Source organism: Ursus arctos, unplaced genomic scaffold (assembly GCF_023065955.2).
Source record: "Ursus arctos isolate Adak ecotype North America unplaced genomic scaffold, UrsArc2.0 scaffold_1, whole genome shotgun sequence".
Lineage (NCBI taxonomy): Eukaryota > Metazoa > Chordata > Mammalia > Carnivora > Ursidae > Ursus > Ursus arctos.
In genome coordinates, this window is record NW_026622763.1 from 17873436 (window position 1) to 17901370 (window position 27935).

Here is a 27935-nt window from a genome sequence, read left to right on the forward strand (position 1 = left end):
AAAGAATCTGAAGCAGACTCAGCATCAAGTGCAGAGCCCAGCGCAGGGCTCGATATCACGACTCCGAGATCATGACCTGAGCCAAAACCAAGAGTCAGACGCTTAACCGACTGAGCCACCCAGGTACGCCAAGCCCCTCAATTTTTAAGAGAAGCCAGAAATTCAAATATTTGTGTAAAATCTCTCAATTTTTAAAGATTGTTCAGATCATAAAAATGTATTTCATGAGCCCCCAAAACTCATCTTTCAGACGTATGCAGCTTATAAACTACAAATTTGCAAAATTTGGTACATGAGTCCTCATAAGCCTCCCATCTCCTCTAAAATTTGATGATTTTTAAAATTCCGAATCAATATAAAACTCCAAGAAGACTCAGTCTTAAACATTAACACAAAAAACTAAGAACAGCAATGGGGGGAGGGGATTTAATTTTCCATCACCTGCCTATGCAATGGAGGAAATCCAAACTTTCTTTTCAAAGATAATTTACACTCCTTTTATGTGAAGTCAAAATGTGAAAGCAATTATCATAAGTTATAGAGTAAGTTTGGAAAGCATAACAGTTTTTTTTCTCCTTACTTCAAAATTAAAATAATACTTGGGTTACTAAGTAATTTTTAGATATTCCTGTGTACCATTACAGTGCAGAGATTAAAAAGCCTTTCCTTCAAAGACAGTTTTATATAATATTTCTTTAATTTGGTAAATTCTCTGAGGTATGTTGAGTACATACTTCTGTAATTTCTTGGTTGTCTTTGTGTTGTTTCTTCCTTGATAGTATTACTATGTCTGTCTCATCCAGAAAAAGAAAAGTTGTTGAGATCATACGTGGATATTTTGATAGGTCACACTGATTGAATTACCTGAATTATGGCCATACATACACCTCATGTTTTGCTGTGTAGATGGTTTCTGTGGCGTTTAGCAAGTCCTGTTACATTTTAGAAATTCAAATATAAGATTTGTAGTGCTATCTCATTGTGATTTTGATTTTTCTTTCCCTAATGACTGATAATGTTGAGCATCTTTTCATGCGCTCATTGACCATGTATAGATCTTCTTTGGAGAAACACCTACTCAAACCTTGCCCATTTTTTAATTGGCTGATTAATCTTTTCATTAAGTTGTAAGGACTTTTTATTTTGATTACAAATCCCTTGCCAAATATACTATTTATAATTATTTCCTCCCACTCTGTGCATTACCTTTTCACCTTCATGATACTGTCCTTTGACACAGAGGTATTTTTAATTTTACTGAAGTCCAAGCCATCAGTTGCTAAACTTATGGTGTCATATCTAAAGAAACCACTGCCTACCCCAAAGTAATGAGGATTTACTTGCACTACAGGACTTTGTAATTTTATTTTTTTAAAATTTTTTAAAGATTTTATTTATTTATTTGACAGAGAGAGACAGCAGGCGAGAGAGGGAACACAAACAGGGGGAGTGGGAGAGGAAGAAGCAGGCTCCTAGAGGAGAAGCCTGATGTGGGGCTCGATCCCAGAGCACCGGGATCACACCCTGAGACGAAGGCAGACGCTTAATGACTGCGCCACCCAGGCGCCCCAGGAATTTGTAATTTTAGCTCATACATTCATGTGTGTGATTTATTTTCATATGTTTTTATAGTGTGGGGTAGGGGATCCAAATTCATTCTTTTACACATGGATATCCAGTTTTCCTAGTACTATTTATTGAAAAGGCTATTTTTCTCCCCATGGAATTTGTCTTGGCACCCTTGTCAAAACTCAGTTGACCATTAGTATGGAGGTTTATTTCTACACTCTCAGTTTTATTCATTTGATGCCTATGTATAGCCCTCTGTGTTCCACACGGTCTGGATCACTATAGCTTTGTTGTAGGCTTTGCAATTGGGAGGGCGAGTCTTCTAACTTCAGTCTTCATTTCCAAAATGGTTTTGGCTGTTTTTCATATAAATATACCTTGCATTTCCATATGAATTTTAGCATCCGTTTATAAATTTCTGCAAAAAGTCAGCTGAGACTTTGATAGGGATTGCACTGAATCTATAAATCAATTTGGGGAGTATTATCATCCTAACAATGCTGTGTCTTCTGATCCTTGAAAGTGAGAACTCTTTCTATTTATTTAGATCTTTTTAAACTTTCCTTCAACAATGTTTCATAATTTTTTGGTATACAACTCTTACACTTCATTTGCTATATTTATTCCCAGGTGTTACATTCTTTTGGTTGCTATTATAAGTGGGATTGCTTTCTTAATTACTCATTTTTATTTTACTTCTAAGTAATATATTTCTATTTTCCAGTTTCATTTTTAAATATAATTTTTATTAAATCATGACAAGACTCATAAGGGCTGTATAGTGTGTTTGAATTGAAGGTAAGTTGGACACTGAGCCTAGTCAATGAAATCACTTAGAACAAATTGCAATAGACTTCCATCATCCTTTACTAGCACCCACTGAACACTTACTGAACGCACAACACTAACATTGTCTCAGTAGCCTGCATTTGCTGAAAATGCATTCTTTGCCTTCTAACAAGCCAACTGCATTTAATTCCCATGACCCCGGAAAGACAGTTGTTAAGAGACCAAAACATAAATAAATATCCTCATCATTTCAGGCTTGTTGTTTTGATTAAATATTTGCATTTTTTCCATTAAAGGAAGCATTTCCTTTGACTGCCAAAAGGATAAAAAAAAGTACTATGAAGCTGAATTTCAATTTTACTATTCAAACCTTTCCGATGCTGCCACTGTACGTTGCCTTTTAAATTTATGCTAATGTTGTTGAAGGTATAAAATGTAATTATGTGGAATGTAAGAGGAATGAAATATATTCTGACTACTAGGGCTTTTCCTGACAAATACAACATGTATTCAAATAGAAAGAGTCACATTAGGTCAGTAGCTCTTGAAAACTTTGAGGATCAGAGGAAGTTAAATACACAACACCCTGGAAAAATACAAATATTTAACATGTGTACATTTTTGTGCCCAATTTTAAGGATTCATAGTTACTCTGCAGCCCAGGCACGGATAGATGGACCTCAAAGTAAGACCTTCCCATTAAGTAATAGTTGACAAATGTATATAACTGTCACAGATTAGTTCTCTGGGCCATATGAACAAGATAAATAACCCTATGAACCAGAAACTGAGCTCAGAGAAGGAAGAGGGTACTGAGGTCCTGAGTTTACTGAGTTCTGGTCCTAGAGGCACATAAAACTGGGAAAGATTTTGACACCTAATATGTATTAGGTATTAAAATCTACAAGTGTTTGAAGACAAAGGCAGCAAGCTCTCTTCATGAAAATACAGTCAGGAAAAAGGGTCCCTCAATCTTGTAAGAAGGTTGGTTAAAACCTAATTGCTGCCTGAGGCTAAGTTTATACAGGGTGCTGATCTGCATGAGAGAAGGAAAGTCCCAAAGATCAAACTTGAATCAGGTCATTTGCTAACTCAGCTTCATCTGAGATGTGCCCAATTTTATATTACAGGACAGATACACCAAGTCACGCATGTAAGACTTGGTAATGGACTGGGTGTCTGGCAAGCCTGCAGGAAGGATCCACAAATCTTCTAGATGGAGAGGAGTGTGCAGAGAGAAGCAGGAAAAGATCCTTATTCAAGATAAAATGGAAAACTTAAAGCCCATGAACACAAATACTAAGAAGAGAGCCAAAATTAAAAAAATAAAGAGAATTCATTGACAAACAATGAAAAAAACTAAGACTGACATCAGAACAAGACATGCAAATATGGCAAACAGGTACATGAAATGTGCTGGACATCAGTATCATCATCAAGGAAACACAAATCAAAACCACAATGAGATATCACCTCACGCCTGTTAGAATGTGTACTACCAAAGAGACAAAAGATAACAAGTGCTGGCAAGGATGTGAAGGAAAAGAAGCCCTTGTGCACCTAATGCGAACTGGTACAGCATTATGGAAAACAGAACAGTTTCCTCAAAAACTTAAAAATAGAAAAGCCATACAATCCATTAATCCCACTCCTCAGTATATATTCAGAGAAAACAAAATCACTATATCAAAGAGATCTCTATATGCCCATGTTTACTGAAGTAGTATTCACAAATGCCAAAATATAGAAACAACCTAAGTTGTTTAAAACACACACATACACACACACACATACACACACACCCCATAAAATTCTCCAGCCTTAAAACTTAAGAAACCCCTGTCATCTGCAACAACACGGACGAACATGAAAAAAGCCAACTCAGAAAGAGAAATACTGCACTATCTTACTTGTCTGTGGAATCTAAAAAAAGTCAAATTCATAAAAACAGAGAAGAACGGTAATATTCAGGAACAGCAGAGTGGGGGAAATGGGAACACACTGGTCAAAGGGTACAAACATTCAGTTATGTTGCATGTGTAAGTTCTGAAGATCTAATGCATAACATTATCAAGTTAATAATACCGCATTATATACTCGAAGTTTGTTAAGAGTGTTGCTCTTAATTGTTCTCTGCACAGACACACACACAGAATCGTAACTATTTGAAGTGGTGTATATTTTAATTAGCTTGACTGTGGTATTAATTTCACTGTGTGTGTGCGTGTGTGTGTGTGTGTATTACACGGCATACCTTAAATATATACCATTTTTATTTGTCAAGTATATTTCAATAAGCCTGGAAAAAAGAATGAGTAAATATCAAAACAAAGCTGGAAAAGCATTCATAAAAAGAATGAGAATTTGTAATACAAGAACACACACATATAAGAAACACAAAGAAGACCTATTATAAATCTAGACAAGAAAAATCATGGCTTGAAATAAAATGTCATAACAAAGACAAAGTTTAAAAAAGACAACAAAGAGAGAATTAATGAATTAAAAAATTGTACCAAAGAGTTCACTTGGAATGAAGCATAGAGAAATAATTGAAGATAAGAAATAGCAATGGAAAAGTGCAAAAATGCATCTAAGAAATTCCAAAAAGAGGAACATAGAGACAACAACATAGAAGAAATATCCTAAGAAACAATGGCTAAAACATTTTCGAAACTGAAGAGCGTGTGTTATGATTGAAAGTACACTATAAAAATAAATTTATATCAACATGTATAATATTAAAGCTATAGAGCATCCAGCAAAGAGAAAATCCTAAATGTTACTAGCAATGTTTTTAAAGTGACATATACACAAAAGCCAGGGAAGGTGAGTGGAGGGATGGGTGAAATAGATAAAGGGGATTAAGAGGTACAAACTTGCACTTATACAGTAAATAAGCCACTCGGGGTCCCTGGGTGGCTCAGTCACTTAAGCATCCGACTCGATTTCAGCTCAGGTCATGATCTTGGGGTCCTGAGATTGAGCCCTGCGTCAGGTGCCATGCTCAGTGGGGAGTCTGCTTAAGATTCTCTCTCTCCGGGGCGCCTGGGTGGCACAGTGGTTAAGCATCTGCCTTCGGCTCAGGGCGTGATCCCGGCGTTCTGGGATCGAGCCCCACAGCAGGCTCCTCTGCTATGAGCCTGCTTCTTCCTCTCGCACTCCCCCTGCTTGTGTTCCCTCTCTCGCTGGCTGTCTCTATCTCTGTCGAATAAATAAATAAAATCTTTAAAAAAAAAACAAGATTCTCTCTCTCCTCCCTTTCTCCCTCCCGCCCCGTCTATCATAAATAAATAAATAAATAAATAAATAAATAAATAAATAAATAAATAAATAAAAATAAGCCACAGAGATGAAAAATACAGCTTAAGGAACATAAGATTGTAATAACATTGTTTGGTGCCAGATGGTGACTATCATGGTGGGCACTGAGCGATGTATACAATTGTTGAATCACGTTGCACACCTGAAACGAATATAACACTAATTATATTTCAATTAAAAACAGTCTTTTATTTAAATAAAAAATAATAAAAATAAACATAGAAGTACAACATGATTCAGTAGCTCCACTGCTGGGTATTTACCCAACGAAAAAAGATATGCACCCCTATGTTTACAGCGGTATTAGTTACAGTACCCGAGATATGGAAGCAACCCAAGTGTCCACTGACAGGTGAATGGGTACAGAAGATGTGGTATAGTCATATGATGGATTATTAGCCATAAAAAAAATGAGATCTTGCCACTTACAGTAACATTAACGGACTTAGGGGGTATTAGGCTAAGTGAAATAAGCCAGACAGAGAAAGACAAATAACCCTGTGATTTCACTCACATGTGAAGTCTATGAAACAAAACAAATGAACAAACAAACGAAAAAGCAGAAAGAGATCCATAAACACAGAGGACAGACTTATGGATGGAGGAATGGGCAAAATGGGTGAAGTCAAGTGGAAGGTACAGGTTCCCAGTAACGGAATGAGTCACAGGGATAAAAAGGCACAGCGTAGGGATTAGAGTCAACGGGAGGAGGGCTATACAGTGACAGATGGCGGCTACACTTGTGAGCACAGCATAAGGTATAAACTTGTCAAATCATTATGCAGTACACCTGAAACTGGTGTAACATTGTGTGTCAACTACACTTCAATTTAAAAAAAAAAAAAGCCTTTTGTTAGACTGCCAGCAGATTTCAAGTCATCAAAAATAAATGCCTAAACGCAAGAGAATAATGTCTTCAAAGTGTTGACAGCGAGCAACTGTGTACCTAGAATGCCAACGTGAGCTAAACTATAACCCAAGAATGAGAACAATCTACAAACTCTTTAGACTTACTAAAACAAAAATGTTTACCTTTCCCAGACACTCACTAAAAAACTACTGAAAAATGTACTGAACATAAAGTTCACAATTTTTTCTCGTGGTCTTCTTTACTTTGCTATAACTTTTAATCAAAAAGAAGAGGTAATAATCTAGTAAACTTAACGATCAAGTTGCTGTTTCAAAAGGAGAAGAGAATTTAACTGAAATACGGAATTATGTAAATGAGAACAAATGATGAGCGCAACATCCACAGGAAAAACATAGTCTAATTTAGTAATACAGAGTCATTCAAAGATGGCTATAATAAAACAATTAAACTTCATGCAATGTATGCTAATTATATCATGGTCCTTCAAATTCTTGATATCCTCATGCATCCTTGAGAAAAATCCTTGCCAAAATGACTTAAAGAAACATTCCTGGCAGTGTGCATAATATGTGCACTGGAGGTAAAGCCAGCATCACAAGAATCTTTCCCTTTAGTATCTGGCTTCCCACGCAGCAAATAGCAGGTAGTTGATAATTTTCTGTCACATGAATGTTTGCAGAAAATAAGAAAAAGAGCAATAACTAAAGACTCATGTCAACACTGTGCTATAACGGGTGCTGACTAATTAAGAAATAAAGGAGATTATTTTAAAAACCTATTGGGTATCTTGCAAAATGGTTGGAAGGGCTAGGAACTCAACTCAGGGCTCAGCTGCCAGAAGCAATCCCAAAAACCACACTGCAGAGCTGGGGTGTTAAGGAACCTGCACCCCTAAAAGCTCAGTGCTCCTGCCATCATCCATTCAATAAAATTGAAAGCTTTGCACAGGGATTGTTTGCACATTTTACTCACTTCAGGGACGAATTCTGTCACCTAGTACATCTGGTTGGTGGAACTAAAGTCATATGCCTGCATCCCAGCTGCAAGAGAGGCTAGAAATTTGAGTTCTGGCTTCAGTGTTGGGGAGGAGGTAATCACAATGCAGAAATGTCCCCAAACAGAAAAGCTGTTCATAAGATGACAAGCAGCCACAACATGACAAATGTCTATGGCAATATACTTACAAAAATGGGAATATGCTATATAATCCTTCACCTACAGCTGTGTAGTGTCATCTCATGCCATTAACTATTCTTCCACAGTGTCACTTTTGAGGACTGCACAGCACCTCACTCACTGGATATACCATAATGTGTTTTAGCCATCCCTCATTATCAGGCATGCCGGTGGTTTCCAAATCATCTTTAGGGTCACTTAACTTTGTGAAGACCCATGACCATTTCCTTCAGATAACGTCATGACCACATACATACTCTTAACTGTCCTCCACAACTTCCCTTTGACCCCACAAAACCCAGTCTTACCACCCACTCATATTGTCTCTGAGTAACAAGCTTTGGAACATGCCGCCATGTTTGGAGCTCAGCTGTAGTTCTGGGTTCCCCTTCCCTCACTTCACAGCTGCAACTGTGGGTGGAGCCAAGCTTCACAGGATGTCCTGGACATCTCGTACACCACGATTTTCATCCTATCACCGTTTCTACAGTCTAGTTGGATAGCTATGTGTTACATTCTTATCATTTCCTCAAAATGCTTATTCTCTGACAACTATAACTAGCAGATATTCCTCGTAAGACGCGACCTCAAGACCATCTACTTTGGGGTGTACAATTGGCATAATGGGGTTCTGCAGCTATTTGGGTCTGATGTTATCATATTGCATAAGTGACCTTCTTTGAGTCTCAACTTCCCTTATTTATAAAATGGAAATCACACCACCACTATACCATAGGTAGGATCACAACACTATTTATACCATAGGGTTGCTATAAGGATTCAGTAACTCATAGGAAGTACCTAGCAAAGCACTAAGCACACCAGCTATTAAAAATAGTCAAATAAAATTGCCCTTTTTTGTAAGCCCCTGGAAGCTTCACATCCCATATTATGTTCCAATTCAGTATTATCACTGCTAAATTCCAGAAATGAACTACTCATCAACACCAAAACCTCTATTCTTTCAACAGTCACTGTGTTCCCAGGTCATCGGCCCTTTTTTGTCTTCATTTCCCCTGCATCCATCCCGGACCCCAGGATCTACCCCAGATAATCCTTCATGAAAGCCTATTTTTATCTCCCTAAAGATAATATTTGGGGTTGTTTTTTGTTTGTTTGTTTGTTTTTTTCTTTTTAAGTACACTGCTTGCTCTGCAAGTATTTCATCCAACTTTCCACTGCAGGGAGGACCCCTGAATAATTCATAGGTGCTGACATGTCTGTCCTTCCCATGACTGTTTGTCCTCAAATATAGACCACACCTGGCTCATCTAGTCACCCCATCCCAGAGCTGAATGTCTGAGACAAGCTCAATTTGTTTAAAATGAAATCAAACTCCCAAGCAATGAGTGTCTTTGCAAATAACTTCTGCCACTTCACGCCTACTTGGAAATAGCTGGTGATTTGTACCTTAACAGCTCTGAATTGTATCTTAAATTAAACACTACCATGTCTGGAAACTGTAACTCAACCCAGAGAAAAGCTGGGATTCTGTTCCTCTTTTATCCTACCTTTGGTTACCTCAGGTTACTTATATGGAAAAAAATAAACCCTTTTCTCATGATCTCATGAAATATTCCTTCAGAATATCCCCTTCTTATTAAAATATATGAAATAAATATATGTGTACATATATATACATATGCTGGTCTTTTTAAAAGATAATATGTGAATATATTCTCAAGGTAAAAAGTTAATATTATGTACAAACCTATGTGGAAAACAGTAAAAATTTCCTTTTCACACATTCCCAATTACATCCTTCTAACAGGAAAAAAAAATTATTAACAATTTATCTTTCTAGAACTTTGGTAAGCATTTATATACATATACGTACATATTAAATTATATATGGTTTTAAAACATAAAGATACCCTATTCCACATATTTTTGACAACTTGTGGGGTGTTTTTTGTTGTTTTTTGGCTTTTTACTTAATAATATATCAAAGAGGTCTTTCCATGTGAGGGTACAAGTAGCTCTTTATTCTTTTAATGGCTAGATGGCTCCATAGTGTGAATAGAGTGTTATTTGTTTGACTCTTGCCCTATGGATGGCATTTAGATTGCAAATAACTTATCACTATTGCCAATGATGCCCCAATATGCATTCTTAAGCATGCTTCTTCACACTTATAGATAAACTGGGTTCTAGGATAAATATCTAACCCCCCTTTTTTAGAATCCATCCAAATTTCTGTAAATCTAAATCTCTGACACTTTCCTATTGTGCTCCAATGATTGCTTATGGTTTTGATTCAGAAAGGCAGAGAATGATGCCTTCAAGTTCCGAGAAATGTAACTATCAGCCTTCAGAATCAAATTCACATCTAGCTTAAAGTGTCCTCTGCCTACAGAATAATTCACTTTTAGGTCATCCTGTGTTATTAACCCAGAACTCCCATGCCCCCATTTTTCAGTGCTCTGTGAATGATGACTTAACCTTAAGGGTAATTCTCAATAGTTCTGAAAGCCTGATTAAGGGTTCATAGGAAGACAGAGCTGCCTCGGATGTCTGGGAAATGAGGGCTCATGCAAAGTTTTGATTGGGTGTCAAGAAGGTCACATCCAAAAGGAAACAGGGAGACATGCAACCAAGTATCGAAGACAGCTGGTGTGGAGAATTGGAGACTAACATCAATGTTTTTCTTCATGCAATTTCTTTCATTATCCGTTACACAATATAAAACTTATTGCGTAAGCTACTCTTGGCAAAACTCTCTGCCTGTTTCTGTTTGAAGTCAATGTGGCAGGAGATGCAGAAAGAGTTGAGTTGGGTTGCCTAATTTCCAAGGTGGTTCCCAGGATGGGGCTTTTTTATCAAGGGAACTGACCAACACACTTAAGTCTCTACCCTCCTCTGCCTGTGGTCAGCACAGTTCAATAAACTGGAGGCCAAGGCAGAAAGCAAAGGTGCTGATGGAACCCGCAAGGCTGGTATGGTCTCTGAAAATAATGCATGTTCATTTCAACCTCTGGGCAGCATGGTGTAGTGTGTGATGGGTTGCATGGCTGCCTCTAGAGCAGTCTCTACACCCAATTAGCTCCAGTGGTCACCACACTGAGCACCTCTACACGCTAGATGCTAGCTCTAGGGATCTACATCCTCAAATGCTTCCATTAGCACTCACTAAGTATACATCTACTGCACCTAAGAAACAAAATGGAAACATTTTGAAGTCATAGGGGAAAATTTTGTATCCTTACAAGACATAGGAAGGGGGGGTTAAAATTCAATGGTCCGCATACTTACCTTTGGGGAAAAAAAAATTTTAATGGCTTAAGAATAACCCAGTGCTATTGAGGAAAATAGCATAAAAACCTCTCCATTAAGCCAAAGTACTTTTGATTATAGTAGAGAAGATGAATGCCACTAGGTAAAACACCCTGGAACTATTTTATTTGATAAGAGTTTGAAAAGTGCCTTCTGAGTTTACTTAGTTTAATTTAGAAATCTGAGGATATATAAACTAACATTGTTTTTCTGTCTAACTGAAATGGCAGAAACAGAAGCCTGGAAGCTCGAGTGCACGTGCTCATAGGCACAGACCTACATGGGCACATGTGCTCTCGCTCTCTCACACACATACACACGCACAGAGCACATCTTCCCACACCCATCTGCCTCAGTTCAGACCTTCTGATATAGACAAATACATTGCAAACCAAAGGTAAAAAAGTACCCCACTGGGCAGAATCTATGTAAGAAGAGATTTGCAGAACGGATAAGTAAAGAGAAACCATCAGGGGACTCATCATTGCCCAAGAGATTATATATTTCTAAAAAAAAAGTTGTAAAGTCCTAAAAGGAATATTTAGATGAGTACAATTTATCAGATTTTCCACAATGCCTACCTCTGTAAAATTTCCCTAGGGCATTTATTCAACTCTGTAAGATAAACCTGCTATCCCACTCAATTATGTTTCATTTACCAAATATAGCTTGAAATGTAGCGTTTTTTAAAGATTTTATTTATTTATTTGTCAGAAAGAGAGTGAACAAGCAAAGGGAAATGCAGGTAGAGGGAGAGCAGGGAGCCTGACACGGGACTCAATCCCAAGACCCTGGGACCATTACCTGAGCCAAGGGCAGATGCTTAACTGACTGAGCCACTAGGCATCCCGAGTAGCATTTTTTTTTAATCTATAACATTTCAAGTGATATCATAGATACTGTGCTTTGACATAAAGGCATGGTTGCCGTCCTGAATGCAACACATCTAGTTGATGTGTTTGAAAGGGAAAAGAGTAGTTCCGGATGATTGAGGGGTCCAGCCCTGTGCCTAGAATGCACCTGCCCACAGAACCAAGAAACTACAACGACAACACAAAAACACCTCAGTGGAAAGCAATTTCAGGCAGATGAAACACTCTGAGAGGCACAGAGTCCTCACATTTATTCTAAATCCTTATTCATGCATTGTGCTAGCTTCCAATACAGGAGTCTAGGGGGAAGGCAATTCCTCAATGCTTCAAAAGATGTAAGAAGGGGGTAAAGAAGGAGACAAAGAGGGACGGGAAAACAGAGGAAGAAACATCATTTGTACAAGGGCAAGAACCTTTTCTTATCAGTCCAACCATCAGCCTTGAGTTTTCTGAACACTGTTTCTATACACTCACATTGTACAAGCTATGATGAAGGCAGGAGGGAAGTATAAGTCAGAGTCCATGGTCGAGGAAGTTTTGCTGTTGCCAGGGAAACAAGATTCCTGTACATTAAAGTATTAGGGAAGAGTACATTGGTTTTCTGCTTATTCATTTATTTCCAACATTCTTCCCCCTGAGGATTTGCAATTACCTACAAAAATATACACAAAAACAAAATGATAAAACAAATAATTGGGGAAGTAAAGCCAAAGGGAAACTACAAACAGGAAAATAATAAAACTAGGGTTAAGATTAAGTAAAGAAATATACAACATGCTGTCCAGGCTAGAGGTGATATATAAATTTGGCTTAAAGTTTTGAGAGCCTTAAACACGGGCAGTAAATTGCACACCATGCTATGTACAGAGTCCTAAAACTTGGGTGTATAAGAACAGGGCAACCCTTGCCAAACCTAGCTGCTCGGTGATCTCACCTGAGAAGGTTTTCAAAAATTCAATAATGAACCCAAATTCCTAGAGCAGGCAGAGAGGGAGGGAATGCTGGGAATCTGCATTCTTAAAACCTCCCTAAAGTGATTAGGATGCTGTGAGTTCTGAGACTTGAAGCCACAGCTGTAGGGATTTAGAAATGGGGGAGGGGGGCTGCTCCAAAAATCAGACTGCAAGAATGATCTAGAATGTGATACTCAAGCTGAGCCTCTAATTTTGGATGGAGTTTAGATAGGAGGAGATGAGGCTAGAGGGCGTTCAAAGGGGAGGTAGAGGCACGAGCTAAATCATAGAAGTAAGAGGGGCCCTAATGCCATGGGCAAGACAACACCACCCCTAGTCACTCTGAAGTGGATGTGGGGGGGGGGGGCGCCCTAGGACATACTTAATTCACTCCTTAATCTGTTCAATTATAATCAAATCACAGAAGAATTAATGAAGTCCCATACAAAATAAATAAAGGATAAAACTGAAATAGAAATGTATATATTAGTTATCTATTGCTGTGTAACAAATCACCACAAATTGAGTGACTTAAAATACTATATATTTATTATGGCATAGCTTCCATGGGTCAGGAATCAAAGAACGGCTTAGCTGGGACCTCTGCGGTGGTCTCATAAGGCTGAAATCAAGGTGTCAGCAGGACTGAGCACTCATCTGAGACTTGGAGTCGTCTTCTGAGCTCTTGTGGCTGTTGGCAGAACATCTTATGTCTAACATCTCCAGAACTCATGGTGACTTGCTTTTTCAAGATCAGCAAGAGAATCTCTGAGATTTCAATTCTCTGACCTTGAGGCTTTCTTTAAAACTTGCCAGATTAGGTCAGTTCGACCCAAGAAAATTGCCTTTTTTTATTAACTCAAAGGCAACGGTTTAGGACCTTAATTACATTTGCAAAAATCCCTCCACCTTTGTCATATAATGTAACCTAATCACTGGAGCAACATCCATCATATTCTCAGGCTCTGCCCACAGTCCAGAAGGAGGGAATTATATGCCAGGTTTGTGCATAACAGGAGGCTAGCATCTTGGAGTCCATCATAGAATTCTGTCTACGACAAAGTACAAAGGTGAGAGGAGGAAAACTGCAAATATGCAAGATATATGAGTCCACAGAGCATGTGTAATTAAACATGCAAATGTGGTTCTGAGTTTCCTGGCAGTTGAAAAGGAGACATGATCAAATTCCCTAGTACTCTCTGATCAGTTTCTAGTACTGACTTGTACAAGTCAGTCTTGTATAAGACATGATAAAAATATGTCTTTACATAGGAATCATGAAATGAGACAGCATGAAGATATGGTAGAAAAAATAAGACATAGTTGAAATTTGATCTCAAATAATTCTTTGTCACATGGGGGGATGTCTTTGCCCCCATACCATAGGGGAATCAGCAAGGATGGGAACAGGGTTCAGTGGGGTGCTTAGTCAATAACAGGTACCATAGGATAGTGACTGGGGTAGTTGTAACAGAGATTAACCATGAAGAGACACCATGAGCTGTTCCAGGAGAAGAATACTGAAGTGCAAACAAACTCAAGTTAGAAATCAGATGGATCAAATGTTTGGAAGAGGCAGGAACAGAAGTTCAAGCACTGTGTGGCATCCAATGGGTCCCACAGAAATGTTGCCTTGTTCTTGTCACCCCGGAAAGTTTTATCTGGCTGCCTCCCTGTGGAACAGCTTTTCCCCAGGGCATCTTACAGGCGTCATTTGATCTCTGATAGGGCTGGTCAAAGCCTCTTCTTTGCTTTCTGGTGCTCATAATTTGTTCTAAGCATTCAGTAGAGTGAACTGTGTCCACTTACATGGCACTCACCCTCTAAAATACACTTTCAGTGGGGACACTTGGCTGGCTCAGTCAGCAATTCTTGATTTTGGGGTTGTGAGTTAGAGCCCCATATTGGGTATACAGATTACTAAAAAAAAGAAACTTAAAAATACACCTGCAGTGGCATGCAAACTTTTCTATTTTCTTCCATCCACTCATATATTATCTTTTTTTATGACCGCACTCAATTCCACCCCTTCCTGCTCAGACCCCTAGCTGCCTCCTTCCTGGAGTGCCTCCACCCTCACCCAGAGCGTCAGCATTGTCTGTGTAATCGCTGCTGTTTACTTGTGTCTTGTCTCCCACAGTCTGACCATCTGGTGCATAGCGATAACTGACCCCTTTTTTCCTCTTTCAGTTTCCATAGAGCTTATTAGCTTAGATTTACAAAACCTGTAGATGGAAGAGGTCTTGGAATCCTCCGCCTCACGCTCTTCCTCAATGAAGACCATTCCATTACTATCTGAGCACTTCCAGGGACAAGGAACTATTTAATAAGGTCCGAGATCCTTTCTGTGAACTTTCAAAGATCAAAATAATATTAGGCTACAATTGCTTCTCTTTAACCTCTATCCTTAAGCAGTAATGAAAGTAGTGTGTGTGTGTTTGTTCACCAAGGGACATGCCCTAGAATGTTCATAGCAACACCATTTGTAATGGTCCCATACTGGAAACTATCCAAATGCCCACCAACAGCAGAAAGGACATATTATGATACAGATATAGTCACACGATATAATACTATAGGACAATGAGCCTGAAATGTGATATGTAATATGGATGAATCACACACATATAGTCTGAATGGAGGAATACCATACAGAATGTGCGATTCCATTCAAATAAAGTTCAGAAACAGCCAAAATTCATCTATGCTACCAGAAGTCAGCATGCAGATTACCTTAGAGGTGTTACTGAAAGGGAACTTGAGGAAAGCTTCTGAGATGCTACTGTTTCTTGGTCTGAGCGCTGCTAACACAGGTATATTGAGTTTGCAACAATTTGTCAAGCTGTATACTTCGGTGCATTTACCTATATGTATATTAGACTTCTAAAAAAAAAGTTTAAAAATCCTCTACCTCCTCCAAATGACCCGAATAAATAAATTTCTTTACCCATTTCTCATAGATACAGGTTTCAGAGTGTTCAAGATCCTAGTCGTCTACTTATAAAACCTCTGAATTTGGCAAAGTTCTGATCATTCCTTTGGAATTTAATCCCATCAATGGGTTGGTAGTGTTCTTTAAATGTCCCATGTGAGATTACCTCCTTTTCTCCAATATGTTGTGAACCCATAAAGATAGGTATTTTCCCTTTTGATTCTCTAGCAGCACGTATATTCAGTGTCCATCGTATACTTAGAAAATACTCTTCTTCCCTCCTCTTCCTTAGCAATTACAGAAAAAAAGATCAAAATTACATGGGACTTATTTGATTAAACAACCCAAGTATCCCCCCTTTTGTTAAAGTTTTAATACTAATTCATCCAGTGAAGCTAAATTCTATTTTGCTCTTTTCCTTCAAGTTGATCTAAGGACTGACCTTTGCCCTGATTTATGAGCCCTTTTCAGATGTTTCCATATGGAGAGGTGGAGACTATTAGTAAGCTGACCCCTCCACAGTACTGACTCAGTATTCCTTATGTCAGTTCCTTTTGTTTTCATCACCCATAAATTGACCTAATGTCTGCACCCCTTCCATATAATTTTCTTTTCTCAAGGAAGAAATACTAATTTGGACAATGAGATGATGAGAAAGAAGCATTCTTATTCACATGAGGTTAGTGGCATCATCCTTCCTGATGGGCTAAACAGAAGATAAGATAAATAAGTAATAGCACACAAACCATGTCTCTAATGGAAAGAAAGAATTCCAGGTTCTACACTACAGCATGAAAATAATTCTTTTGATGTTGATAAGGCTCCTGGCTGATAACTTATCTTTCCAGAGCAAATATTGCCAGAGAAATCTACAGACATTCACATCATGAATGCTGTTTTTCTCTCTGCTCACACACTCATTTGCACACTTGGCACCTGGTGTGCACAAGGTTTGCTGAATTTTCCTTTCCCCTTTGCAGAGAATATTCACAGGCAACAGTCACTTCCATGGACAAATGACAAAGAGAGAGGCCAGCTTCTTGACCACATTCATATTCCCATCACCCAGCCACCTTTGTAACCGATGGTTCAGTCTATACAAGTACAGCCCACCCTGTCCCAGGTTTTCTAAAGATAGATAGACAGGTAGGTAGGTAGGTGGGTAGGTAGATAGATATATAGATGATAGATAGATAGATAGATAGATAGATAGATAGATAGATAGAGGAAAGAATGAAATTATGAATCTGGGAAGACTCTTACCAAGCCCGTTGAAGAACTCTCTCTAGAAAATTGAAGACACATGTCTGCTCTTTATGAGGATCACACAAAACAGAGAAGGAAAATCTAAGAAAGCCACTCATGCAGAAACTATTTAATCAAAGAGTAAAGACAATTATAACATCTGTTAATCTTCTGTGGAAGTTATAATTAAATGCTTTGGGGAAACACCCTTTCAAGGGTGATCCTTTAACATCTGTTGTGAGGACACACAGCATTGTGCAGTGACGAATCACTTTGGCACTTTGGGAGAATGAGACTTCTGGGGATCACAAACACTCCAAGAGTCGCCATGCACGCAGCCCAGACCGGTGCCCACTGTCCTGGGGGAGGGGCTCTGCTCCTCAGTGCTTTGGATAGTTGTCTGTATGTTGAGTCAGACTGCGGTCATTGTGTGTTGAGGAATAACGGGATCACGGGGCCAGAAATGGCCTTGAGACCATCTGATCTCCGCCTCCACTTTGCAGATGGGGCCACTTGATCCTACAGCTGGCTTGTGGTGGTTTACATGCAGGGTTGTTCAATTCTCCTTTCCAATTATACTCCACCCCACCATGCTGCTGCCTCTTTGGTTTCTCTCTTTATTTGGGCTTGTAATTCTGTGTTCTTTGTTTAACAGGATCAGCATTATCAAGAGGCCTGAGGGGTTTTGAAGTTTATGGAGAAGTGGGAAAACTGAACCGACTCTCTTCTGTATCTCCCTGTCCACTGAGAAACACCAACAATCTTCACTTCCCCTCTACTCTCCTTTCTGGGGAACACAAGGGGGAGGAGAGAGAAATGAGGATAAAGGAGAACAGCAACAGACAGGAGAAAATAAAAGGAGAGATGGAGAGAGAGGGAAGATTGAAAGAAATAAGGATGAAGAAGGTGTGGTAAGGGAGAGAGAGATGGGGAAGAGGTGGGGGAGGAAGAGCTAGGGAAGTTGGTCCCTGGGGATGCAAAATAAAGGTATCAAAGAAAGCCCTCACCAAAAGGAGCTGGACACTCCTTACACCCATCCCACTCCATAACCTGGTTCCACTATGTTTCAAATAAGCAGTTCTACACGTACAGAAGACCACAGAATTTGGCAGTTTTGCTAAACAAAATGCAGAGATCATAAAGCTGGGGCATCACATAAACAGATGCAATGTGTTGAGCAATGAAAAATATGTCCATATGGTGAGAACATAATAAATGCATTCATGGCCAGGAGGGGTTTGGGGATGGGAAGTCTCCTTGGTAGTTGTTTGGGGCTGCAAATACCAGTATGTGCTAAAATGCTAAGTACATGGGGCTCTTGACATTTGGTATGGAGGTTAAGTAACAAGTCCCTATGACCCGGATGCACAGTATTACCATCAGCCCTCCCATCTCCCTCTAGCAATCACCTACTTACAAGGCCGCACCATGTCTGCAGTGATGAGCAGCCAATAATGGTGTTACTGGCCACCATGCACTGTGAGTACTTTTGTGCTGGCACCCTGGGTACTTCACCCATTTAATCCTCACAATGACACTAGAAAGAGGTCATAGAATCAAAATGTCCAGTTCAAAGCCTTACTGAGCAATCTGGAACAAATTGGCCTCTCAGTACTTTGTTTTTCTCATCTAAACAATGGGATTTACGGTAATATCTCAGAAGGCAATCTTGGGGACCAAGTGAGACAGCATTAATTGAAAGTACAATAGGACCAGACACATTGTAAATACTTCATAAATATTAGGTGAATACATTATTGCTATTACTGCATTTTATGGACAAGGAAACTGTGCTCATGGAAGTTAAATAACTCACCCCACGTCAATAGAGACCAAAACAGAAACTGGAACCCAGGTATATCTGAGGATAAATGCCACATCGGCAAGAGCTGGGTCTATTGGTTTCTGTTACTCTGTTAACTGACTCCAAAGGTCCTGATCTTCCTGGTATGTGATGCAGCCTTTCAGGAAAAAGGTATCCAGAAAATCTCCAGCCCAACCTGGGAAACATAAAAGGGCACAATACACAGTCCAGGACACTCTCCTCTTTCTAATTGTTGTCCTCATCAATGAGAGAAAAGAAATCCTTGTCCCTTCTCTTCTCCCTTCTCATACCTTTCCAGCTCCCATCTGATAAATACTGACTTTTACATGACTAGAAATAAACAGGCACTCACTCACTCATTGAAAGTTAGGTTAATAATAATAATAATAATAATAATAATAATAATGCCATGACTTTGTGCCTTGAGTGCCAGTTGAATGCCAAGAGATTTGAATGTCATCAGTTGAGTTATAAAAAGGAATGTATTCCTAAGTATAAAAATGGAGAGGCCAAAGCACTAAATCAAAATCAGAAAACTTGTTTCTATCCATCCATTCACCAAATATTCGCTAGGCACCTACCATTCACCAGCCACTGTTCTGGGTGCTAAGGTTACAGTACAAAAGAGGAGAGACAAGGCTTTGCCTTCATGGAACCTGTAGCTTAGACGGGAAGATGTTCTTAATCAAATCGTTGACCACACATTTAATTACAGTAGTGACAAGTGCTATGGGAAACAAACGCCTGAGGCCATCAGAGTGGATAACAAGTAGAGAAAGACTTCCTGAGGCGGGGCCCTGTAGGTGGAGCTGCAGCTGTCCCAGTGTGGATGGTGGGGAGGAGGGAGCCTTCCCAAGAGGGAGAGATTTTGGTTAGTGGGAGGAGCTGAACACACCCAGTGAGTATATAGAGGAGTTCTGCACTAATGCACCGAATGACTTCAGAAAACTCAGCTCATTTCCCTAGGGCTCTTCTGCTTCCCTCAATGGAAAACCAGCATGATAGGGAATGTACCGAGCACTCTCCTGCTCTCAGAGTCTCTCGATTCTCCTTCCCTGTGTCTGAATCAAGGGCATCTTATAGAGTGAGAAGATTCTGGTCCAGGTGCAGGAAACAGAAAACCTGTTTTTGTTGAGAGTGGGGCTCGCTCAAATGTGGGAAGCAAGTATAAATTGTCCCTAGGATAAAAGAACCATCATTTGTTTTTTCTGATATTCAACATCCAATACTAGATCATAGAAGGCTCAGAGACCAGTGCTCCAACTCCAAAAGAAATGTCATGTGTAGATTGTATGCCCTGGCATCCAAAGTCCTGGTTTGATTGATGGGCTATTACTAATCTATCTGAATTCTCCAATTTACCCCTAAGAAAACAATGAAAATGAAAAGTTAAGACTTCTCGTTTCCCCAGATAGAAAGAATTACAATGCACTTGAAAAAGCTACTTTGGTGGTTTTACAGCTCTTGATCAGGTGTCCTAAAAAAAAAATAGGCTTCTTCAACAAGGCAACTATTGGAACTGGTGTGTATGTGAAATGTTATTCAGCTTAATAAGGCCCTCTACTGGCAATCTCCAAAAACACAGTCTCTTGCAAACAATTTAAAGTATTTTAACTACTCCCAATAATAAAGTATCTTACATTACTTGATTATTCGAATCGGGGCTGAAAGAATGAGTGAAAAGAAAATGAGAAAGGAAAGATATAAATGTCATTTTGAGAGGGCTATTCATTCACTATTCAGAAAATAACTTACATGAAGTAGCATTTGCTTTCTTCTGATGAAACTATTCCAGATGTCAAAGGTACACAGAAACAAAGGATATTTACTGCATTAAAATGTACTGAATATTCGTGGAACCATAAAACCAAATTATGAATGTTATTTACCAACTACAATAAACCAGATCATTTCTATTTACCCACGTATGAGTAATTGACTATAATTAGAATTTTAAAAAATGTTGAAGGCAGGCCCTTTAAATTGCTTCTGATATGACACAACTGATAATTAAGTTCCCTCGCTTGACAACTGACAAAAAGACAGTATATGGTAACTTGAGAACTTAATTATGGATATATGAAGAACGTTTTAAAAGTCGGTAACTGAACATAATTTAAAAAAACAAAAATAAATAAAAGTAAGTTTCCTTTGACACATTTGTCAAAGGGCTGATAGAACTGGGAAAATTTAATGAAAGATTCCTAGAAAATTAAGTGAATTTTTTTAATGAGGCAATTAATAACTTTAGGAAAAATATTTTTAACAGAAAACAAATGTGATAATTATTTGATTTAATAATGACCATTAAAAATGAACATTAAATACACATGTAATCAACAATTTTGATATAATTCCATTGGAGAACAGAGAAGGTGTGGGAGATACAAGAAACATATTGTCTATAGTAAGAGGAAATAAAATAATTTTCTATTATAAATAGATATAAAACAATTTGAAATATTACAAAAAAATATTTTTATGAAATATTACATAAAAAAGAGTAGAAAAATTCTCTGAGGAGTGGGAATGGAGAGGGGAGGATGGCTCAGGGACTGTGAGATACATAGATCTTCACATATATATGCAATGTTTATATGTATACACAGCACTATACATGAACACATTTATAGATGATACATGTACTTATATATTTATATAAATATTTTAGCACTATTTGGCTTTCTAAGCTTCAAGCATGTATTACTTTGATTTTTAAAAATTTCCTAATAACACATCACCACTGACAATGGAATCATTTGGGATGTATCTTTTGGGCTGGCCTGGATCAAATTCAATTTGCCCAATGAAGCAAATACCCTTCATAGAACAGTTTGTCAGACATGCATCTTGGCAGTAACATTTGTTCCCACATTTCAGAACTAAAAGCTTTCCTTTCAACACCATGATATTTATCTGCCATATTACTGACTGAGCTTACATCCCACAATGCTGGGTTTGGGACTTTCCTCTTGAACTTAGCCCATTGGTTTCCTATAGTCTATCCAAATTCTACTCAAAGGAATCACTAATTCAGAAAGTTTATTTCTAAGAAGGAGAGAGCTGATTTCTTGCCCTGAAAATACCAAGATTAATTTATGTAACCACTGGGAAGTACCTTGTGTAATTGAGGCTTCCAAACCGACACGACACACTTCATTAGACAAGTATGTATTGGGGCATAGTAAATGTTGTGGGTAATGTTCTATGCATCTGAGAGATTTATTATTTCATCTATAAGAAAACACAACTGGGAATCCCAAGTTCCAAAGGCATTAAACTTTGTAGAATTGGAGAGCCAGAGAAAAACAAGGCTATAAGGTACCTGGTGTTTAACTGGTTCTAGGACTTGGCAGTGTTCAGCTTCCAGTATTCTGGCTGTTTAAATCCACTAGCAAAAAATACTACAACTTCCATTGGTAAACGTTTTAGGTACCAACCAAATGGCCAGCTATCATTCCCAAATTTTTTTTTTAACCTGAATCTCCTGGATTACAGTCTTGACCAGGCTGAACTCTGTCTACCAACACCCATACCAAGAACGCAAATAATCTTGATGTTTAGCCATAAACTTGGGCTAGCCTGCAAGAGGATTCCTATCTGAGATGAAAAGAAAAACAAACACCAAAGGACTGGGCATATGCTTTACACATTTCTGAAAACTAGAAAATGTGAATCACCAGTTCAACCAGTTGACATCTAGAAGTATTCATCTGATTTGGGGCTTTCCCAGAACCATCAGCCCAGGAGAAGACAAGAAAAATCAAAGTTCCACCATTGGCAAAACTTACGAGGAAAAAACGCCTTCCATAACCAGAGGGCAATACAATGAAAGGTTAGACCATGGGCTCAGGGTTCAAATCGGGCTCTTGTCTCTTACCGCCCCTGTGACCTTTTCACATTACCTCATCTTTCTGAACCTCAGTACCCTTGCCTGGAAAACGTGCGTAGTGATCATAATGAGACAGCATGTGCAAAGAACTTAGAATGTGCCTGGTATCCTGTAATCACTCAATAGTGATTAGGGGGAAGAAAACAGTTTAAATCTTCTCCTACAGTTCCCATGAAGCATGCATTCATACACTTTTTTTCATCATTTATTGGGAACTCACTCTGTGCCAGGTGCTGAGCTATGCGTGAGATTACAAATTTGGCAAAGCCCTGGAAAATAAATTGGGTGGATGGAGAGGCGCCACGGGCAAGAACGTAAAGTTGGAGGGGTGCGAAAGAACATAGAAGCCCAGCTTGTTCAGGTAACAGAAAGCAGCGTGGGTAGCTAAGACAGTCATTTCCATACAAATCATCCAAGAAACTTTTTTAACAATGCCTGGATCTGAATCCCACCTTGGAGATGCTGATTCATTAAGTCTGGAGTGGGACATGGGCATCTGCAAGGTAAATAATAATGACAGTAGCTAATACTCATTAGTACTTAATATATGCCTGGCATTGTGCTAAGTGTTTTAGCTATATTAATTTATGTAATCCTCCCCATGTCTTCATGAGGTAGTCACTCTTATTAGCCACATCTTAAGGATGTGAAATTCAAACAGAAAAGTTAAGTGAATTCACCAAGATCTTAAAGGCAGAATGTGGTAGAAGCAGCGTTTGAGCCTGGGCAGTCCAGTTTCAGATACCAAGTCCTCCATCGCTATGTCCTGCTGCCCTTGGACCTTCAGTGGAAGGTTCAGATGAGCTGTCAGGCCAGGAAGCTCCAGGACAGATATGCAAGTAGGTGTGGAGGAGTGGAGAAGAATAAGCCGGAGTAGGCCGGCTGATATCACATCAGGAATAGACCTGTTTGCATGCTCAGGAGTCTGCCTTGAAAGCCTTCAACCCCAGGGAAGAATGTAAAGCCACTCAGCACAGATACATGATAATTTTGTCAACCAAGTGCAGAAGGCTGGATGTTTGATGAAGGAAAAAGGAAATTTAAGATTAGCCATTCACTTATTCATTTATTTAACATTATACATTGAACAATAACTCTGTACTAGAGGCTGTGGATCTAGGAAGTATTAAAACATAGCCCTTGTTTTCAGGGGAAAGAGAAATTTATGTGGCAAAGAGCTCCAGATCCCACAGCAAAAGTTAACACAAGACACCATGAAGGTCCAAAGAAGGAAATCATCACAACTCCAAGAGTTCATGGAGAGATCTGATAGTTAGGGGTATTGGGGGACAAGGAAGGTTTTAGAGAGAAAAGGAATGTAGGGTGTGAGTGGAATCCAATTGAATATTAGAATCTGAGATCCAGGCTGCAGTGAGAGAAGGAAGGGGGATGAGGAATCAGTGAGAAAGGGACGAGAAGTTTCTACTGACAAGAGGGGCTCCAGAGAGGAGGGAGAAAAGCAAGGTATGACCAATTAAAAAATTCAAAAAAATTTTTTTTGAAGTTTGAGACTGGACAGTAAGCAGAAGCACAGAATGTCAGAGCTGGGAACCATCTGACGTCTTGTGACCTGTATGTGATGCAAAATGCCTTTTATACTATTTCAACTGACAGAATCACCCCACTTTGCCTTTCGGTCATTAACTGTAAAATAATCACAGAGTTCTCTTTGTCTCTCTAGCAAAAAGAATGAGCAACAGAGACGTTTAGAAGCATAGCCAGAGCCAAAGACAAAATAGGAGCAGAGCCAGAGCACTTTACCTCTACACCTTCACCCAACCCTGGTCCTACAAGAAGAGCTAGCAACGATACATGGGTCCTAGTTCTTCTATCATCTTTAGGAATGCAAACATGGAAGGCGTGCTGGAATGAGCTCGACAGACTGAGTCTCCAGCTGTAACTCTGCTACCATCTTGCCAGGTGACTCTGGGCAAACCATTCCCCTTCCTCGTGCCCTCAGGCTTTCTGCTGTAAAAGGATGAGCTCTAACAGCTTGAAAGCTGTTTTAGTAGCAGAAGGAAAGCACTGACTTTCAGTACTAGACACACATCCCAGGAGGGTGGGCCCTAATGGAAACACTGGGGGCTGACAAACATGCAGGAGGTTGCCCACCATAGAAATCCATGGAAGACAGTGTACTATCTTAGGACCTTTCTGGCCCTGGCTTCTTACAATTCTCTGAAAGCAGAGAAAAAGGGGAAAGCAGTGAAGGCTGTCCCTGCTCTCCCGGGCGAGTGACAGAGCAGTTGAACTGAGGAAGAGGCTGGGCTCCGGGAGTGAGTCACAGAGTTCGAGTGCGGGAGCTAAGAGCCATGTCTTGCCAACTCGTGCAGTGGGGCTGTCAGTTCTAGATGGCAGGAATCAGCCGAGAGTTGCTACTGACTGCAAGGCATGGAAGAGCAAACCCAGCAGCCTGAAGCACACAGCAGCTGGCCAGAGGCACACGCCTCTGAAGTGGAACTTCCAGGTGGCCCCCGTGGGACTGTGATAGAGAGGGAGCCTGCGTCCAGGCTGGAGGTGCGAGGAGCCCACTCTTCCTATTCCCCCGAGGCTATCTGGACAGTTTCAAGGAATCAGAAGGGATGTCAGATGATGTGGATCTTAAATTCAAACCTAGCTGAGTGTCAAATTTTGACTTTTTCAGTAGTACATGAATCCAGGTTCCTAACTCAGAAGACAAGCCAGGACAGTGAACATTTCTCCAGATACTCAATGGGAAAATACCCAGATAGGAATGGTTTCAATTTCAAAACATTTTTCTATACTTTCAAATTCCCCAGGAATGAATGAGCCCTGGGTGTGTGTATGTATGCGTTTGGGGAGAGGGTGTAGGCAGGAGGAAACAAGACACTGTAAACAACATGCACGTATTAGAAATCCACAAACCACAGAAAGGATCAGAGCCCAAAAACAAAAAGTGTGTTTCCCCCTTCCAGCACACCAGTTAATTAAAAATTTGTCTATCGTTTTCTATTAAAATTCCTAGGTCAACCTAATAGTTTTTTGTATGGTTGGCTGCTTTTTATTTGGAAAAAAAAAAAAAAATCCAGCCTCCCAGCAGAGTCAAAAGAGGACTAGGAATTCACTGTTATCTACACCCCGGTGCCTGTTCTCAGAGGAGTCCGCTGCACCTATCCCCGGCAAGTTCAGCGCACTGTAATTACTAGGAACAGACGCATACTTGTGGCAGCCCAGAGAGCCTGTAGCAACGCCTAACCATCATCATTGCACTTTAAAAGGAAAGCAAGCTGTATAAATAAGAAAAACTGTTACGAGAGTTAAAAAAAAATTTTTAAAAACCAACCCACAGCCTTACTTGTAGTTAGCTCTTCAGCCAATACATATCACAGTCCTGGAGACACACACAGCCACGGCTCTCTCCAGCTGAAAATTTCTTCCCGAGTTTATCCTCTGTTTATTTTTGAAGCATTAAAAAGGCCGTGCTAAGAGAACACACTCAGTTTTCCTGAACGTCCAAAGCGGCAGCGAAGTCCTGCAGTGAATTCGGAGCGAGTTTGCGGAGACTTGCTCCCCGGGCTGCGGCCCCGTGGTTGCTCCGAGCTTGTAAATACAAGCTCCGTGGACAAAGTCCCAAATGACATCACTGGCAGCTGCTTATTGTTGAGTCTTTATTAACTGACTGTCAAAAAGAAAGGAGGGGGTGGGGAGCACAAGAGTATCTTTTCTGCAGCAAAATCGGCATCTCGGAGCGGATTCCAGTTATACATGCGTAAATAATCCCATTGATTCAAATTTTCAAGAGCTTGGTTTTTCTCAGGTCAGAGCCTTTCTCTGGAAAAAGACACGGAATCGCCTCCACCAACTGACGCTGGATAAAGTGCAGACGTGGAGGGAAAGTTTGCAATGCCAGCACGCCCCGTGGAGTTGTTTACCCACCTGTTTGCACTCTGCTTCAGAGTTTGATGATTCGCAAATATGAATATTAGTTCTGTCTTGTGTGGCCTAACAGCTTTTGCCGTGATATAGATACCTGCTCAATGTCTTTCCTAAATGGGTTGTCTCGGGTGCAACTCTTTTTAGACATACTTTAAAGTTTTTCATCTTGGGGTAGAAGAATGTGTTTCCCGAAATGTAGGCAAAATTTTGTAAATGTGTACAAATAGGTGGATTTTTTTCTAAGAGTGCTAGAAGCTTTCTTTAGAGTCTTAAAAAAAATTAATTTTATTTTAATTCCAATGTAGTTAACATAGTGTTATATTAGTTTCAGGTGTACAACAGATTGATTCAACACCTCCATATATTACTCAGTGTTCATCAAGATAAGTATACTCTTGATCCCCTTCACCTGATCTCACCAGAGTCTGAAAATGTCAATGACCTACCTGCACCACCACAATCATATCCCCCCCCCCCAAAAAAAAATATTTGCCAAGTATCTATAATAATCTCAAGGAGTATTGTAAGCCCCGGCCACTTCAAACCGGCAAGACAAAAATGAGCACTTTCCTGCCTGTTTTCCACTCTCTCCTGGAATCTCTCCTGTCTGCTGGTTCTTACTGGTTGTCTGGGTTCTCTCCCCACCCACCCCACCCCCACCTGGGGAAATCCACAAATCCTCCACCAAGTCTCTGTCCTGAAGCTCAACACTCTAGACCACTGTTCTCCTTCCTTCCTCTAAGCTGCTATAATGCTGCTATTTATATTTATTTGCAGCTTTTTATATACCGACATATATTTTTAGCTTGTTTTGTAGCCATCTGTGTTCTGTCTCCCCAACCCAGTTTGAAAGGTCTTTAAGGGCAACTCTTGTGTTGTGTTATTTGTTTACACTCAAATCGCCTGCCATAGTCAATCTTCAGCCCAAATAGGGGGAGGGCGCTAAGAATGGAGGCAGGAATAAGGTTGGCAGATTCCAGGGAATGGGATGTATATTTAGATTAAACACTCTCCTGGCCCTTGGAAAACAATGACCTCACATCTCACTGCTTCCCCACAGTGGATGCTCACTTCATGTCCAAAAATTATTTTCTCAAGGAGCAGTGGTAGATTATTGATTTGATAGAGTATCAAGGCCCCCCAAAATTCCACTTTCATATAGGCATCACATAAAGACAGCACATAGCTCCGATGGGTTTCAATCAACACAATATTTATGGGAAGCAAATTAAAAATACCTAAAGATTTTTTAGATTTTCCAAACCCTTAAAGCCAGCAATTCCACCTTTCCAGAGCGATCCCACCAATAAATTCACA

General features: G+C 39.6%; 1 protein-coding gene across 5 annotated transcripts in view; it reads right to left on the bottom strand.

Moving 5' to 3' along the window:
• Positions 1-27935, bottom strand: part of NCKAP5 (NCK associated protein 5) — a 933280-nt gene that overhangs the window by 819682 nt on the left and 85663 nt on the right. For 4 of the 5 annotated variants that reach the window (XM_057317357.1, XM_057317348.1, XM_048213974.2 and 1 more), the window contains exon 1: positions 26038-26638. The exons of the other annotated variant lie outside the window; for it this stretch is intronic. The gene's annotated coding sequence lies outside the window, so the exon portion shown is untranslated. Of the gene's footprint in view, positions 1-26037; positions 26639-27935 lie in introns of those variants that run through there. 5 annotated transcript variants of the gene reach the window in all.